The following is a 17,516-nucleotide window of genomic DNA, read 5'->3' as shown; positions in this document are numbered from 1 at the left end:
CCTCACTCCTTTCTGGATTGCTGCTTCTTTTTCAAATCCCTCGATTCTTATCACTGCAGACTGATTTTTATACAGATTGTAGATAGTTCTTCGTTCTCGGTATCTGATCCCTATCATCTTCAGAATCATAAATAGCATGGTCCAATCAACATTATTGAATGCCATGTACGTGGGCTTGTCCTTCTTGATTCGATCCTTTGGCCATATCATTTGAAATTACAAATATTGACTCCTTCAGTGTATGTTACAAAGTAAAATTGAAGGAAGGAGGACTAGGGGAAGAAGGAGAATATCTTGGCTACGGAATCTACGAGAATGCTGTGGGCTCAGTATCCCCACTCTTTTCGAGTTGCTGAGAACAAGCATCAGATCGCCCTGATGACAGCCAACATCCAATGAGGATATGGTACAATAAGAAGAAAAATAAGATTATAAGATCAGAACCACTGAATGAAGGGTATTCAGCAAGATCAACCATTGGCGTGGGAATTGTAGCACCGAAAAGGCCTATTCGTGAGATCGCAAAATCACCTTGCTCTTTGTGAAGCAAGTGCGCTCTAACCACCTTCAGCCACAAGCTTGCGGTCGCACGACAGTGGCCAACCTCAGGTTTATACCACAACAGAGAGTCAAGTTTCCTCTCACGGACTAAAACAATGAGCATGGGATCTCAATGAACATTACCCACTTCGGCTTCCTAACAAAAATTATTTCTTTCGAATTTTCTGAAAAAGTCGATTGTGATTGCAGATTTCTTCGGCGACTCCTTCCTTAGAAAGAAAACCACTGAGAACACTCTAACCATACACGAATTAACACGGAAAGGCCATGAAATGGGTATTAAATCAGTATATTGACAAAAATATGTGCTTGCACTCAAAGGTAAGGTTAAGTTAGAACAAATACAAGACTAGAAGAGTTGTTCACAATGCATGAGAAATCATTAGAAGGAATTAATAAATCAATATTTTTATTTTATCATTTATTAGTTTCGGTATTTACATTTATATTTTCTAAAATTAAATAAATTAATATCCCAGGCATAGATGGTCTAAAGTAGTTTTTGTGTCTGTGCCATATGGTAGAGAAAAACAGAACTTTAAAACTGGGACGCAAGCAATCTAAATGGCGTCAAATCAAAATGCCTAGTAGTAGTAGTAGTAGTAGTAGTAGTAGTAGTAGTCTCCCTGTGTCTTTCCCATCTTCATAATGTATACGCCAAATCTTCCATGTCCTGTCAGGATCTGCGACAGATAGTAATCTACCCGCCCATGTCTACATTTAAGCCAGTAGTAGTAGTAGTTTTTTGGTTGTGGCAGGGAAAAATCTTTTAAAGACACCACTCTGTGTGAGAGTTGGATTTCCACCAACTAAAAACCCCTGCCCTCTTCACTCAGCCCATTCTGGAACTGCTTGACGGCATGACATCAGAATGGAGTGATGTATATTATTAAGTTCTTCCTTTCTCTTCTTTTTCCTTCATCCCCATAATGCTTGTCGCCATTGCCTTTACTGTGTTCCAGGCAAGCTGGCTCTCCAACATAATCTGAACCAGATTCCCTGGCGTGAGTCGTCGGCCAAGTTGTTGGCAGGCTTTCCTTCGTTCTTCTTCCCATCGAACACAGTAGAAAAAAGTGTCTTCTACTGTATCCCTTTCAGAACAGTACCGACAACCATCTCCCTGCGTCTTTCCCATCTTCATGGCTTATACGCCAAATCTTCCATGCCCTGTCAGGATCTGCGACAGATAGTAATCTACCTGCCGATGTCTACATTTTAGCAAGCCTCCTATGGCGGGTATTAGTTTTTGTATCCATTGGCCAACATCGGTTGTGCCATCCCATCGGCCTTGCCAGTCTAGTAAGAGCTGGTTCCTCAAGGCTTTCTATCCTTCAGCAGATATAGTTGCACCCCTTTCATGCCAAAGTTTTCTCTCTACCGCGTGGAGGTCAATGGGAATACTGGCAGCTGCAATTTGCAAAGCTGCTGTCGAAACAGTTTCGATATGCACAGATAACTCTGAGCAGCATTTTCCTCTGTACTCTTTCCATAGCTCTTCGATGAATCTTCCTCCTGAGTGCATTGTGCCAGATAGGTGCAGCATAAAGTGAAATGGAATGAACTGCAGAGCACATAATCTGTCTCTTAACTGTTATTGGTCCCCCGATGTTAGACATAAATCTAGCTAATGCCGATGCCTTTTTCTCTGTCTTTTGAGTTACTGCCTTCACATGTGCACCAAATGTGTAATTCCTGTCAGTAAGAACCTCAAGGTATCGTACAGACTTTCCGGGGATAATCACTGTATCATTTAATTAGAAGCTGACGTTCTTCCAATTCCTGGAATCTTCCAAAATTACAGCCTCAGTCTTATGTGGAGCCAGTCTCAATTTATTATTTACCATCCAAAGGTTAACTCGTCTCAGTGATTCATTTACTCGGAAGGTCAGTTCCTCTGCATTCTCTGCTATTACCACTATTGCAAGGTCATCTGCATAACCGACAGATGTTGTCCCTTTTGTCAGCTGCAGGCGTAGGACGCCATCATATAGAATGTTACACAAGGTGTGTCCTAGGATAGATCCCTGAGGAACGCCAGCACTCATTTCAAGGTCTTCTAAATCTTCAAGTCGTGTTCTTCGTCCTTGGGAGTACTTAGCAATTATTTGTTGTAGATACCGATAAATGTTTTTCCTACGAAGTTCTCTCAAAATAATGCTCCAAGAAGCAGTGTTAAAAGCATTTTTGACATCTAGCGTTATCAAAACAGCCCATTTCTTACTGCTTTCTGCCTGTATTTGAATAACCCTCTCAACAGCTTGGACTATGGTTCTACCCTTTCTAAATCCAAACTGGTTGAAAGAAAGTCCTCCCTGTTGTTCAAATTCTTTCTCCAATCTCGTTTTAATCAATCCTTCGTAAAGCTTGCTCAAGGTGTTTAATAAGCAACGTGGCCTGTACGCTGATGGATCTAATGATAGTTTCCCTGCCTTCAATAACAGCATTAGCTTGGCTACATTCCACTCATCGGAGAATTCACGCTTTTTCAGTAAATCATTGAAGACTGATAAGATCCAACCAGGTGCCACCTTAACTGCATACTTGATGGCTTCTGGTGGGATGCCATCTACACCTGGTGCCTTACCAGTCATCATATTGCGTGCTACCCCTTGTAACTCAACTACAGTAAACGGTTCTGCAACACTAAAATCTGATTCCATTTCAAGTCTGGCATTAGTACAAGGAAACAACTCCATTGCTATGGCTTTCCTTCTATCAGCTGGGAGATGAACTGGTACCCTGTTGATTAATCGACCAGTCACTATCTTATATCCCGCCCCCCAAGATATCACTGTCAGATCTTCACATAGCTTTTGCCAGAGATTTCTCTTAGAATCCTTTATTAGCTTCATTAGTTGCCTCTTGATGCCTTATAGTCACCTTCTTATTGTATTAAGTTGGCTGATTCTTTTCCTAGATCTTGTAAGGATTCGTCTCTTGCGATTGCAGTCTTTCCTTTGCATGTCTATTTCATTGTTCCACCAGTAAGGGACACGTGTTTTATATTTTGTTGATCTCCTCAATCGGCTGGTCCTACAAGCATCTTAAGAATAGCAGTTACATCTTTTAGAGTATCTACAGTTTGTAACATCCATTCGATTGCAATTTTAAAAATTTTCCAGTTATAATTCCACACCGTTTTGGTGATATCATTAAGCTTCTTCGATTCCTTAACTTAAAAATAAGTGAAACGATGGCCGCTGAGAGATTCATCTTCCATTACCTCCCAGTTAATAATGCATGATGCTATACCCTGCGGCGAGCAGGTGACGTCTATGAAAGACTCTGAGCTCCCTCTGGAAAAAGTTGGTAAGATTCCAGTGTTATGAACCATCAAGTCTAGGGTCGCTATCCATTTCGCCCAATATTCTCCCCTACGATCTGCAGTTGGTGCCCCCCACAGAGGCGACTTGACATTTAGGTCTCCCAGAATGATAGATTCAATACCTGACGCCATACAGTCTTGAACTATTAGATCTACCTCAGCTTTGAAAATATCAAAAGGGGTGTTAGGAGAGATATAATAACAATAAATCTGACATTGCTGAAGTTGAACACACAAATATCCTTCTTCTGCCCTTATGCTTAGCACCTCCAACTTATCATTTAAAATATGCAGCTATATCACATCTTTTGTCCGTGAACCAACCACTTTCAGCTACTCACCTTCTGTTTGGCTCACTAACAAGCACTAAGTCTACTTTCTTTTCCAAGGCTGCTGCATACGTAATGTCATGACTGTCGGGTTTCCTCATGAGATTCGACGGCAGTATGTCCATTATTGGCAGTTTAAATTCAACTTCCTTGCCTGTAATATTATCTTCCTGTAAGTAGGGCATTGTATTTGACCTGAGCGGTGGCCTTCTACATTTCACGTGGTGCAAAACGAATTGTTCCCACAATCCTTCGCCAAATGGCCTTCATGTCCACAATTTAGACAGCTCCGTGACCGGTCATCTTTGACGTCGCACTGTGGCGTTTTATGTCCAAATCCAAGACATTTAAAACACCTTGCAACTGTAACGTTTTCCTTCACCAGACAGGTTGCCCATCCCACATTTATTTTCTTGTTCTTTAACAGTATTTTCGATGGTTCCGTTGGCAAGATTACAGTAGCATTCAGATTTCCAAACCTCCCCGGTCTTACAAATGTAATATTGATCTGTGATTCTTCAACAACAGCTTCTAAGGAGAGTGCTGCTCTAAGAAAATTTTCATTCAAGTCAGGATCCATACCGTACACTACAATTGTTGTCTCCTTCCTCTTTGTTGAAACCTCTATTTCCTTGACATTTTTAATTATCTCACGTTGTAATACGCAGCCTTTCCTTTGTTTTCTACAGTAACTATAAGGTCATCCTTTGCTGTTTTTCTTATTCGTTTTACTTGAACACCAATATTTTTTCGATGTTTACTCCTTCCTTTACTGTTTTAAGCAATTCGGCATACGTTTTGCCAGCAGCTTTGCACATAACTGTTTCCTGAGTATTATTATTTAAGGGCTTCTTTTTCGATGTTAACCCCACAGAAACAGCCTGTTTTATCTGTGTTTTACCCGGCTACAAGCACCCTATTTCGATATCACTCGTACGAAACATCCATTCCAAGATTTTCCTTGTGTAATTCCTGTCAAGACTATCCGGGATAGTTATCAGCACCTTCTTTCTTGCATGAGTCTCTTTTATCTCCCTCCAGTGAGTGAGACATGAATACAGGCTCTGCAGGTCATTTACTCCATCATGATTAAATGAATATGCTATTACATACACATATCGCAGCTTCTCCCGCTCTCCTCCTCGACTTGTGTAGGTTTGCGTAACAGTGCGCAGGAAGTCCGTCTTACCTTCCTCCAGATTAGAGTTCAGCAAGTCAGAGATTTCTGAATGCATATTCTTCATGCTTATCATAATTCCATCCTCCTCTGTAAGATGTTTGGGATTTACAACCACTGATATTTCCCAATCAGTCAATTTCCCTATATTTCCAGAGATGTCGTGCGTGTTACTGTAAACACAGTCAGGCCATTCCTTATCCAAGAGCTTCGCAAAATCTTCAAAGCACGTAGCTTCCAAGAGGGTCTCCTCTATATCCAACACTCTGCCACTGAATTGCGCCTGTGTCCCAACATCACGGGTTATTTTCTTACTAAAGGTAGAGCCCTGTTCCAAATCACTCTAACCTTTGGATCATCATTCATATCAAATTGTTCCCATTCCCACGAACTATTACGAAAGATTTCTGCCATTTGTCCCATTTCTTTAATACCTCTCTTTATCTCCGCTTTGGTATTAGGAGTTATCTTAACTAATGCTAATAAGTCTTCACTATACTTGACTAACTACTCAATTTCTAGTCGCATCCCCTCTAATCCTACTCTTTTGTTTGTAGTCTTCGTACTCTGTAGTTCCATGGTTACGTCCAGCTCCTATGGCCACCGCCCGCTTCACACCGCTAAGCTCTCCCGCTTGTGACATCTACATCTATTTCAACCTCTCTGAATTTGACATTGGTACCCTCAATACCTCTACTCTCTTTTCTCTTTGAGGTCATAACCTTAAATCATTTAGAGGAATATAAATTACTTATTTACCTTGACAGAAAAGGGATGCCTCTTTAGCTCTTCAAAAAGAGATAATACCACGTACTGAAGAGCAGCACTTCCACTTATAATCGCAATACACATATATCGATCTACAGCCTTTAAAACAAAACTTAATTAAGCAAATATGCGGAGCACCAAACAACACCAGCCATTCAATAGCAGCACAGTAGTAGTAGTAGTAGTAGTAGTAGTAAATATCACTTTATACATCAGCCTCGTGTTGACAGATTTACTGCCACTCATGTGGGACAACATTCCGGCATTTCAGCGTCTCCGAAAACCTTAAAGGTAGTTAGTGTGACTTAAAAACCAATATTATTATTATTATTATTATTATTATTATTATTATTATTATTATTATTATTATTACAAAACAAACCAAGTTTACGGTTTTTGGAAACACCGAGGTGCCGGTTTTAACGTGCCAGTAAATCTGTTGATTCGAGGGCGTTGTATTTCAGCAACTGCGAATACCACCGGACTGAGCTGGGATCAAACCCGACAACTTGGGCTCAGAAGACTAGCGCTCCACCGAATGATCTACTCAACCTCTTATTTATTATTATTATTATTATTATTATTATTATTATTATTATTATTATTCGGCGGTCATTTGTGATTGGGAGAGAAAAATATTTTACTTTCTTTCATACAGGGCTGTCGGCTGCCCTGTCCAAAGCCCCGAAAATGGTAAAGAAGAAGAAGAAGAAGAACTTAATTTCTGGGGATTAGCGATGACCAAGGAATAGATAGCATATTTCTATACAGACTCACAGATAACTTAATTTTCTCTGTAAGAGAATTATGCCATAAGACATGAACATCAATATTACAATTAAATTCACAAGAGATTGTAATCAGTCATAGCACAAAATTATTTACTGTATAACGCGTTATGCACGCGTGTTACTGTTCAAATCACAGGTGTAGTACTCACTTAAGTGCTAACATAATTAGGATCTGTAGTGTGGTTAATCAGTTTCTGTTCTAGCACGGCGTTTATTATACCCACAGGGTGTTTTGCAGTTTCTGTTGTTGCATTATTTTTGAAAACGTGAATAAATAGTGCTGCACATACTGCGTCTGTGAAATCTGTGTAACCAGTGTATATATGGATGCCGGAAGGAAGAGGAAATTGATCTAACAAGGGGGCATTTCCTACCCGTCACCACCGATTTCGCTCAAATTTATAGAATATGCAGGGCTTGGCTAAAAATGAAAGTACCCGAAGTGGGAACTCCAGATGGCTAAGCGCCTGGAAAATAAAAATAAAAATAAAAATGTTGACGCGGCCCTCGCACCGTATAAGCCACTTACGTTAGCGCGCACGCCGAGCAGTTGTTGGCGTAGGGGTAAGAGCTTGGGCTAATAATTCGATGGTCGTGGGTTCGACTCCCCGTGTGGAGACTGGTTTTTCTGTCAACTTTTATATTATTCATTTTCGAATTACGCAAAGAGGTGAATAATTCATTTTATTTATTTACATGCAAAAGGCATAGAAAAGGTAAAACGTTGGGATTTCATTGTCAGACTTTTTTCTACCTGCGCCAAGAATTCATTGTTTGTGTACATCCGCCAGGAGCAACCTTCACTTGTCAGGTGAAAACGAATCTTACAGCAAAACGACTATTCACGTTTATGGCACATTCCCCAAGGAGGGGAGATAGCCAATAAAGGAGAAAAAAGAATTTCTGTTTGAACACTTCGGGAAAGTTCGCAACTCCAAATTTTCTACAATTGTGCGCTCTTTAAAAAAATGACGTCCTATATGACTATAAATAAATATAAATAAAATGAATAATATAATAATTGAGAAGAATATTCGCTACTCGGGGAGTCGAACCCACGACCATCGAAATACTAGCCCAAGCTCTTACCCCTACGCCAACTACTGCTCGGCGTGCGCTTTAACGTATACGGTGCGAGAGCCGCGTCAACATTTTTATTTTTATTTTCCATGCGCTTGGCCATCTGGAGTTCCCACTTCGGGTACTTTCATTTCTAGCCAAGCCCTGCATATTCTATAGATTTGAGCGAAATCGGTGGTGACGAGTAGGGAATGCCCCCTTGTAAGAGGATGGTTTAATAACTAAAGTAACAAGATCTTACCATGCATTTCCAGCATAGCAGAATATTACATATTCAGGACTTGGCACTTATTAATTTTACACATATACAGTATAGTCGCTGAGAAAAAGAACGAGCACGTGGCATTGTATATTTCTCACATTCAATGTTTAAATTACAAAGAGCTATATTCATCTTTATGTCATTTTATGTATCTTTATGATACTTTATCAGATTTAATTTTATTTATTATAATCAAAATATAATTCACCTCTCATGTTGATACAAACAATGTTGGTACCCTCATCATATCCATAGGTCCAATAGTTTCTTATTTTGAGCGACTGTGCATGCCAGGGAATATAATTTGATGGTACTCGAAGGCATCTGTAGTATCTCAGCAAGCAAGAAATTAGGATCAACTGTCTGACGTTAGTAACTGTCTCCTTTGTCTAAGAGTAACTAGTCTGCCTTTTACCAAGAGATACCCTAGGTTCGGTTTCCGGAGAGGTCAGATATTTTTACCTAGATCTGAGAGCTGGTTCATGTTTTATTTAACGTTCGTTAGAACAACTAAGGAGTTGTCGACAGTGAGATAGCAGCTCTGGTCTAAAAAAGAATACTGTTGAGAGTAATCATCATACTAACCACGTCTCAGCTCGTAATCTACCCTGTCAGTTCCTAATCCATCTTCGTGCATCTTCATTTGTTATTAACATCTGATGCTAGATCAGAGAAGAACGGTTCAGTACGTCCCAATGAGAGCGCCGTAGGAACTCACGTACACATACAGTTGGCTGGATATGGCCTATTGCAGCAGGCATGTCAAGGTAACGACCTGACTGGCAGCTCTGCGTGCACGAGAAACAGCTGCTACGAGCGCTAGCCCGGGACGTTATCAGATAGCGCAAACCTGGAAGGGTGTACACTACACATTCGTAACTACGGTACTCCATACAATGCATGGATGTATGAATTATCTATAATAATAAAAGGAAGTGTTTGCCAATGTGTGTGTGTGTGCGTGTGTGTGTGTGCATGCGTGATGACTAGCCAAATCTACGGCACGCAGAGATCTGACATTTTGAAGATGGAAGGGTGTCCGAATGCACCTCGAAGCTGGATTTTTCATTTTCTGTTTCGTTGGTGAGTTATGAACGAAAAACTGTTGGAAAAAGTGTGTTGGGATATGACAACCCAACCCCCTTGTGGGTGGGGGCGATAGAATAACACCCACGGTATCCCCGGTATCCCCTGCTTTTCGTAACAGGCGACTAAAAGGGCACCAGGTGCTCTGTACTTTGGACCACGGGGCCCGTAGCTGAGTCCTGGCATTGCTTCCACTTACTTGTGCCAGGCTCCTCACTTTCATTTTTCCTATTCCACCTCCCTTGGTAAACTCTTGTTATTTTCCGACTACGACGGTATTAGAGCACTCGAGGCCTAGGGAGTCTCAATTTCACGCCCTTCGTGGCTCTTGTCTTCTTTTGACCGATACCTTCATTTTTCAAATTGTCGGATTCCTTTCATTTTTTCTCTTTGTTAGTCCTATATATAGAGGATTGTTGCCTAGTTGTACTTCCTCTTCAAACAATAATCACCACCACCACCATTATGACAATCCAGCGTGCTGTCACCAAGATTTGTCTATATCGGTCCCTCAATCCTGAGGATCGTGATCTCTGAAGACATTTCTTGGTACCTGTTTCCATCCTCCACGGTCTTCTGCTATAGGGGTGGATTGTATGAACGATGCCTTTGTTGCATGTTTTATGCCATCTGTCCAGCGTATAGGTGCTCGCCCACGCTCCCTCTTTCCATGCAAGTTTTCCAAGGATTCCTTTTCAAGGATTCCTTCTCTATGACACATAACTAAAGAATTGGAGAATCCTCTGTTGACATTTTGCCGATGACTTGGTACTGGTGTTCAGCTCCTTGAGGATGGATTCGCCGGCTAGAAATGCTGACCAAGGAATGCGAAGCATTCTTCTCTAGCACCACATCTCGAATGAGTTATTCAAATCTGAAGCTCGTGAAGTCTACGTTTCAACACCATAGAGGAAGAAAGAGAATACCAGTGTCTGTACTAGTCTCATCTTTAGCTTTACAGAAATAGAGCGATCCTTCCAAATATGAGATGACTGAGAAATGTTCTTGGCCATGGCAATCCTTCTCCTGATCTCTATTTCACAGCTGTTGTTGCGAGTTATAATGCATAGATTCGTCGTCGCTAGGCAACGAGCATAACACAAGTTAAGGAGTCATTTTAAGTCCATGGCGTAGGAAGCCATATTCAGTCCCCGACAGAAGTTGCTGTGTACTGGAACATGACCTTTGAGAAGGCGTAAAAGGTGGTTCACCATAACTGCATAAAATTTGGCTGTATCATCTGAGGATCTATGACTTAAGAGTAAGACTTAAGAGACAGCCAGTCTTGTCACATTAAAAAAAATTAAAAAAACACCCAATAAAAACATGTATACATCAAATGCATTGGCATTCAATATATGTGATCTTTGCAAAATAGTTGTCGAATTCTTTAGTAAGCTTATGATGAATTTCGAGCATTGGTGTAGTGAAAACTCATGGTTGGTGGTAACACTGTAATTCCCTCTAAGGAATACTTCTGACATCGTTTTATTAGAATTAATCACTATTTTCTACTACAATGTATCATTATCTAATGGAAACTTGGTATTCCTGGCAAATTGTTCGAATGCCATTGGCTGTATACCTCACACATTACCATCTCTGAGGCACAGCCGTAGGCAACCAAGAGGCGAGTCTCGGAACTGCACAAATGCCATCCAGTTGGTTGAAGGTTTCGGCAGTGGCGCAGCCAAAATATAAATCGATATGCTGCCTCTTATTGTAATGGTTCAAAACAACAAATGGGGAATTTGCAATGGAATTAATCGTGATACGTACCTAATCTTTCTAAAATACCGGGCGAGTTGGCCGTGCGCGTAGAGGCGCGTGGCTGTGAGCTTGCATCCGGGAGATAGTGGGTTCGAATCCCACTATCGGCAGGCCTGAAGATAGTTTTCCGTGGTTTACCATTTTCACACCAGGCAAATGCTGGGGCTGTGCCTTAATTAAGGCCACGGCCGCTTCCTTCCAACTCCTAGGCCTTTCCTATCCCATCGTCGCCATAAGACCTATCTGTGTTGGTGCGACGTAAAGCCCCTAGCAAAAAAAAACTTTCTAAAGTATAAAATCTACTATGATACTGTTCCTATTTAAATATTTCTACATAGTTTATACAAACATACAGTGGTGGAAATATTTATTGTATCATCATTAATCACGTTGTCTTTTTGTCATTTAAAAGCTGTTTGCTTCAGGTTATACCAGTCCCATTTTTGTTAAGCATTGTTGACATATTCTTGCATTGATAGTTTGATTTCTTCTCAAGGTTTCCCAACAATAAAAAACTCTTCGTTATTGTCGTTTGTTTTTACAATGAAGCCAGTGTTTATACAGTCTAGAGATGGGTAAGAGTAGTTCACCAGAAGGACTAGTGTCAGAACTGCTCAGTCCCTGAAATAAACAGTTCTTTGGGAGCAGTTCGTTTAGTTCCTACTCTTCTCCCTCAGTAACTTCGCTCGCTAGAGTCCTAGGCGGCTGGGCTGCCAACAAATGGTCCGTGACCAGCACGTGGGTATTTTATATCTGCTCGCGCTTCGCACCACAGCAGCCGAATGTACCTTTAAAAATTAACAATCATGATTGTTTCAAAGGGCATAGCAATTAGGTTACTGAGAAAAAAATTATTAATGGCTGGATTTTCAGTGCATTTTCTTTAAATATCTACAGGAACAATGTTACAATACCTCTGAAATTTGGCCATCATTCACAAAGTACGATCACGAACCGTGGTATTAATTTCACCTGCAAGTGGGGGTTCGGAAAAGGATTTGGAAGGAATCAACCACGGTTTTTGAAGAAGGTACTGTTCTAGCATGTTCCTCGAGGGAAAACTACGGAAAACCCTTAGAGAACAGCCGATAGGGAGATTCAAACCCACAGCGCCTCCCGAGTCCGGGTTATAAGCAAGCAGGGCTTACCGTCATGCTACACCGGTCGGCGATAAACTGAGTTCGGTGATTCCACATTATTAATATTTTGATTATGAAACTTGGGCTATGATTTCAAACTCTCTAAATATCACATTACGTGCGTTTGGATGAGGCCCATTTTAGCTTAGAGTACTTTACATCACGAACACAAAAATGTAAAAAATTGTGTCGATACTTACATTAATTTAGGCCAACTTTTATGGTTTCCCTACTGGTGTTTCGTATTGCAATCAATCTACACAAGTAAATTTTCATTTCACTAGAAAGTTTCCTCAGCGCACTCCTGTAGAAGAGTCTCGGGCCAATCTTCTGGTTAGTCTTACTCCAACTCCTACTCCTGGTCCCATCGCGTCCCGCTCAAATCGCATACAAGCCTCTCATTGGTCAGTTGGGACTAAAAGAACTACACTCCGCAGTTAGTCTCCCGACACGAAAATGTAAAAGATTATGTCGACACTTACATAAATATACGCCAAGTGTTATGGTTTCGCAACTGGTATCACATATACAATCAATCTACACAAGTAAATTTACATTTCATTAGAAAGTTATCTCCGTGCACTCCTGTATAAGAATCACGGGCCAACCTGCTGGTTAGTCTTATTCCTAGTCCCGTTACGTCCCGCTCAATTCGCATACAAGCCTCTCATTGGTCAGTTGGGACTTAAAGAACTACAACTCCGTAGCTAGTCCTTCCTTGACGACTTACTCATCCCGAGGAGCAGTTCTTTAGGAGCAGTTCAGTCAGGAACGACACATCTCTAATACAGTCATTTTGAGTTGAGACGTGGACAGATCAGTTGAATCAACGCCAGGAAAGAAAGCTGCTATACTTGGTTATTCGTCTGTTGGTCTCAGCAACATCCTCTAAGACAGGTTTAATATGTCTACGCTTTTGAGGTTACTGATGAAATAAAGGGGAAAGGAAATATTGATCGTGAGATATGAAGAGGTCAAGAAAGGGAGTCTCCTGCGCAGAGGCGTAGACAGGGTGGTGGGGTGTACTGTGTGTTAGAGCCCCCCACCCCACCATGGATTTTTTACAAAAATAAATTAAACAGAAATTTACAATAAAATAAATACACATTCAGAGACATAATTGTAGAACAAAGAGATTTGTTGAATCTATTTTCTAAGAAACCCCGAAAGTTAGATTATTAGATTGTAAACTGAATATAAGACTACTATTCGCTGTAAAACTGTTCACCTGGATCATATTGTTCTTGTTCTGTATTTTAATGTAAGGTTTTGTAGTGTACTGCAATCTGAATATCAACATTATTCACTTGTATCAGTTTCCTTACAATGGCAAGGCTTGTATGCGCATGCCACATGTGCACAAGCAGCTTCATTGCGTTCCATCATCATTTTGAAGCTATAACCCCACCACCGGCCGATCCTGGTTCTCTACTGCTACTCCCAACAGGGCAGGCTATTGAAAAGGCTTTCGCTCAACGATCGTCGCCTGTCTTCAACTGAACCAAGACCAGGAAAATTTACTCGGCCTGACTGAACTAAACCTTGATTGGGAAGAAATGTGCGACATCCTAGTAACCGGTAGAACTGTAAGAAATAGACTACTGGAATCTGGACTCAGAGCCCGTCGTCCTAGAAAGAAGCCTTTATTGACAAAGACAACGCGACAACAGCGGCTAAAATGGGCAAAAGCACATGCGACATGGACACCAGAGATGTGGAACAGAGTACTGTAATCTTTTCAGACGAGTCCAAATTTAATCTTCCTAGTTCAGATGAAAAAGTGTTTGTGCCTCGAAGAAATTTTGACATCAAGTATAACATGTACAGTCAAACACCCACAAGGACAGGTGGTCTGGGGTTGCATTTCCAGTCATTGAGTAGGCCGTCTGGACTTCATTAATGACACTGTCAACGCGGATGCCTACACAAGACTCCTTGAAAGGAAGCTTATGCCAACAATAAGAGACCAGTTTGGAGATGTTTCCAGTTGCATTTTTTGAGGATGACTCCGCTCTTAGTCACAGAGCTTTGATGGCGAGTCATATGATTAATATTTGTACCAAACACGAAGTACATGCTGTTCTTGGTACGTTTTTCTACATATCATGTAAGAGCCTTCCTTAGAAAAAATGGGGTTCTAGCCTTAGAGTGTACTGCAAATAGCCCTGATCTCAATTCTATTGAGAACTGTTGGAAAGTTGTGGGAAATGCTATCACAAAAATGAAGCCACGGAATAACCGGGAACTGTTGAAGATTCTTGTACGTGTGTAGTTTCATGAAATGAGTGAGGAGTGCATTAACACTTTAACTTTCAATGCCCTCTCGATGCCAAGTGGTGATTAAGGCGCGTGGTGGAACGACAAAGTATTAATGGCAACAGTGGATTCATATGAGGCAATTGTTTATTTACAAACACGAAAATAGATCAGTGTTATGTTAGAACATTAATATTCAGTGTTTCTTGCAACATTAGTATTCAAATTTCAGAAGAGCATATATAATAGCTGGCATTTCCATTTTCACCAATTTTTCAAGAAAGTGTTAAATTATAAAAAGCAAACCTTTTATATAAACACAAATTAAGAATAAAATAACATTGACAAATATAATGACGTATATTGATTTCTGATAGAAATTCCACAATTATAACGAAAATGGTTAATTAGTAAAGGTGATGCAATAAATATCTCCACCAAATACAAGCTCACAGCTACGTGACCCAAACCGCGCCACCAACTCGCTCGGTGCACGTATAAAGACTGAGGTAGTTATTTCAGGATTTTCGTAAGGGTGAATATGAAACTAATGACGGAAAATACTTACAAGGGAACTGTTTGGGTGGAGTGGGACTTATTTTCACTGAAACCTTGTAGGATGATCAACTGAAGACATCAAAACGTCAGTTTTAATCATTTGTGCTAATGAAAGATTTACAGCATACAGATTTATATACAAATGACCAAGAACTCATACTACATAATAACATAGCTTCCACTATAAACTATACAGAAATATTAAAACGTTAATATTATGATATATTTATGTACTATTAGGTAAGGTAAGGTTTATTCTGCCCGAAGGCAGGTCCGAACCTCCGCAGAGGTGTTCCTGAGCCGGAGTTTACGTGCGGTAGGGTGGCCAGTTCCTTTCCGCTCCTCCATTCCCTTACCCCCCCCCCCAACAGCGCGCGGCAACCCATCCAACTCCTGACCACGCCCAATGTTGCTTAACTTCGGAGATCTCACGGGATCCGGTGTTTCAACACGGCTACGGCCGTTGTACGTACTATTACTTGTTAGTAAAATAGGTTTCTAGAGCCGAAACTCCGTTCTTGTCGTCAATATCTTATTTTCGGCATAAAATATTTTAAAGTTATTTAAAGTTATAAAATAGTAATATCGATATATTTCTACAGTACATACGTCATCATCAGCTAACTGCTCCTTGCCACCCAGCTATTTTTCAACAATTAATTATATCACCACATTGATTTTACGACAAAATTACTACTACAATTAAATTTAGGATATGTTAATTCATCATTCATCCAAGTGTAATTGAAATTTTTCTTGTCCAACCCAAACAATTCCTTTGTTAACGTAGCACGTGCCAATGCCGAATTTAATTCTCGGAGATCCAAAAACCAAATACCTCCAATCAAATGTACACTTTACGAGTTTACCTCCCAATATTTCATCAACAAAGTATGCATAGACGTCTTGATCCGATCGTAAAACAAACCCACTATGCTAATACCAGTATTTTATGTCGGTGTAAACCACCCGTGTACATCTGAGCAGAAAAGCAATTACCGCGAGCCACTTCAAGGAATTAACGTGTAAAGAACTTCTTTTTGTACCTCGGAAGCAAGAAGACGGGCAGAGAAATGACGGATGATAAAGTCCACCTGTCGTTAGTAAGACCACGAGCACTTTAAACACTGTAATTACTGAAGCTGTCAAGAGTTATGGCCGAGAGGGGGCGTAACGGGCTTGCGTGGAACAACTGAATTATTCTTGCAAATTTCTACAGTCCGCGTTCGAAGAAATAAATTCGATAAAAGTGACAGGTTTTGCGGAAGTTTAAAGAACAGGAAGAATAATAACATACGCACACATTCATTATAGACTGTTATGCCTTTTAGCCTTCAGTCTGCAAGCCTCTGTGAATGAAATGAAAGAATCTACAATCCTGTATTTTTAACCACCTCTTCGGCCTCGTTTTAAGTCCGTACTTCGTATCTTTAAATCATTAGAAACTGAGTCTAACCATAATCATATTGGATCCCTCTACTTCTCTTACCCTGAATGACCAGGTCCATTATTCTCCTAAGTAACATGTCCTCTTCCATTCATAAGCCTTTATCTCCTTAATCCGGTTACCCTCCAGCCACTGTTCCCACCGGTTTATACCAGCAATCATTTCCGCACTTTTCATGTCTGTTACTTTTAATTGATTGATTGATTGATTGATTGATTGATTGATTGATTGATTGATTGATTGATTGATTGATTGATTGATTGATGTTTGTTGTTTAAAGGGCCTAACATCGAGGTCATCGGCCCCTAATGGTACGAAATGAGACGAAATGAGATGACAAATTAAAAGTCCAAAATCTTCCACTGACCAGAATTCAATGCGTTAGGACGAAGATAGAATGGAAAGATGGATGTGAATTTAAAACGATCAGTGGATCCGACGCACAGTGTCTAACATGCACAGAAGCTGGCACAAAACAATAGTAGTACGGACCAAGGGACTGCTTCTATAGCACGATGCTGAGTCGATTATGCTTGTTGTTGAAACTGGTCCAAAATTAAGGTCATTAGCCCCTCATAATGGTATTTATCGCTAGAAAAGTAGAACCATGGTATTTGTCATGTTGCGGTACTGATCAAGAGTAGCGTAGACTCGCGGTGTTCCACACATTATGGTACTACTCACAGGTAATGAAATTCGCACATGTATTGCAGACCTACGCTGTTTCGCACATTGCGGCGCCATTGACAGGCAACGCAAACTTATGGTGTTCATCACCTAAGTGTACTAACCACAGAAACTCGTACTATCCCGTGGTGCTCTTCATATAGTGGGTACTAATCGTAGGCAAGCCAGAACCATGGGTTCCCTCATCCCATGGTGTCGCTCATATAGTGCTACTAATCACAGGTACTGTAAAAGCCGTCGAGCCCTCGTTTGCTACTAATCACAAACCTATTTGGTACCC

This window comes from Anabrus simplex, chromosome 5, assembly GCF_040414725.1.
Source record: "Anabrus simplex isolate iqAnaSimp1 chromosome 5, ASM4041472v1, whole genome shotgun sequence".
NCBI lineage: Eukaryota > Metazoa > Arthropoda > Insecta > Orthoptera > Tettigoniidae > Anabrus > Anabrus simplex.
This window is presented reverse-complemented; position numbering follows the sequence as displayed.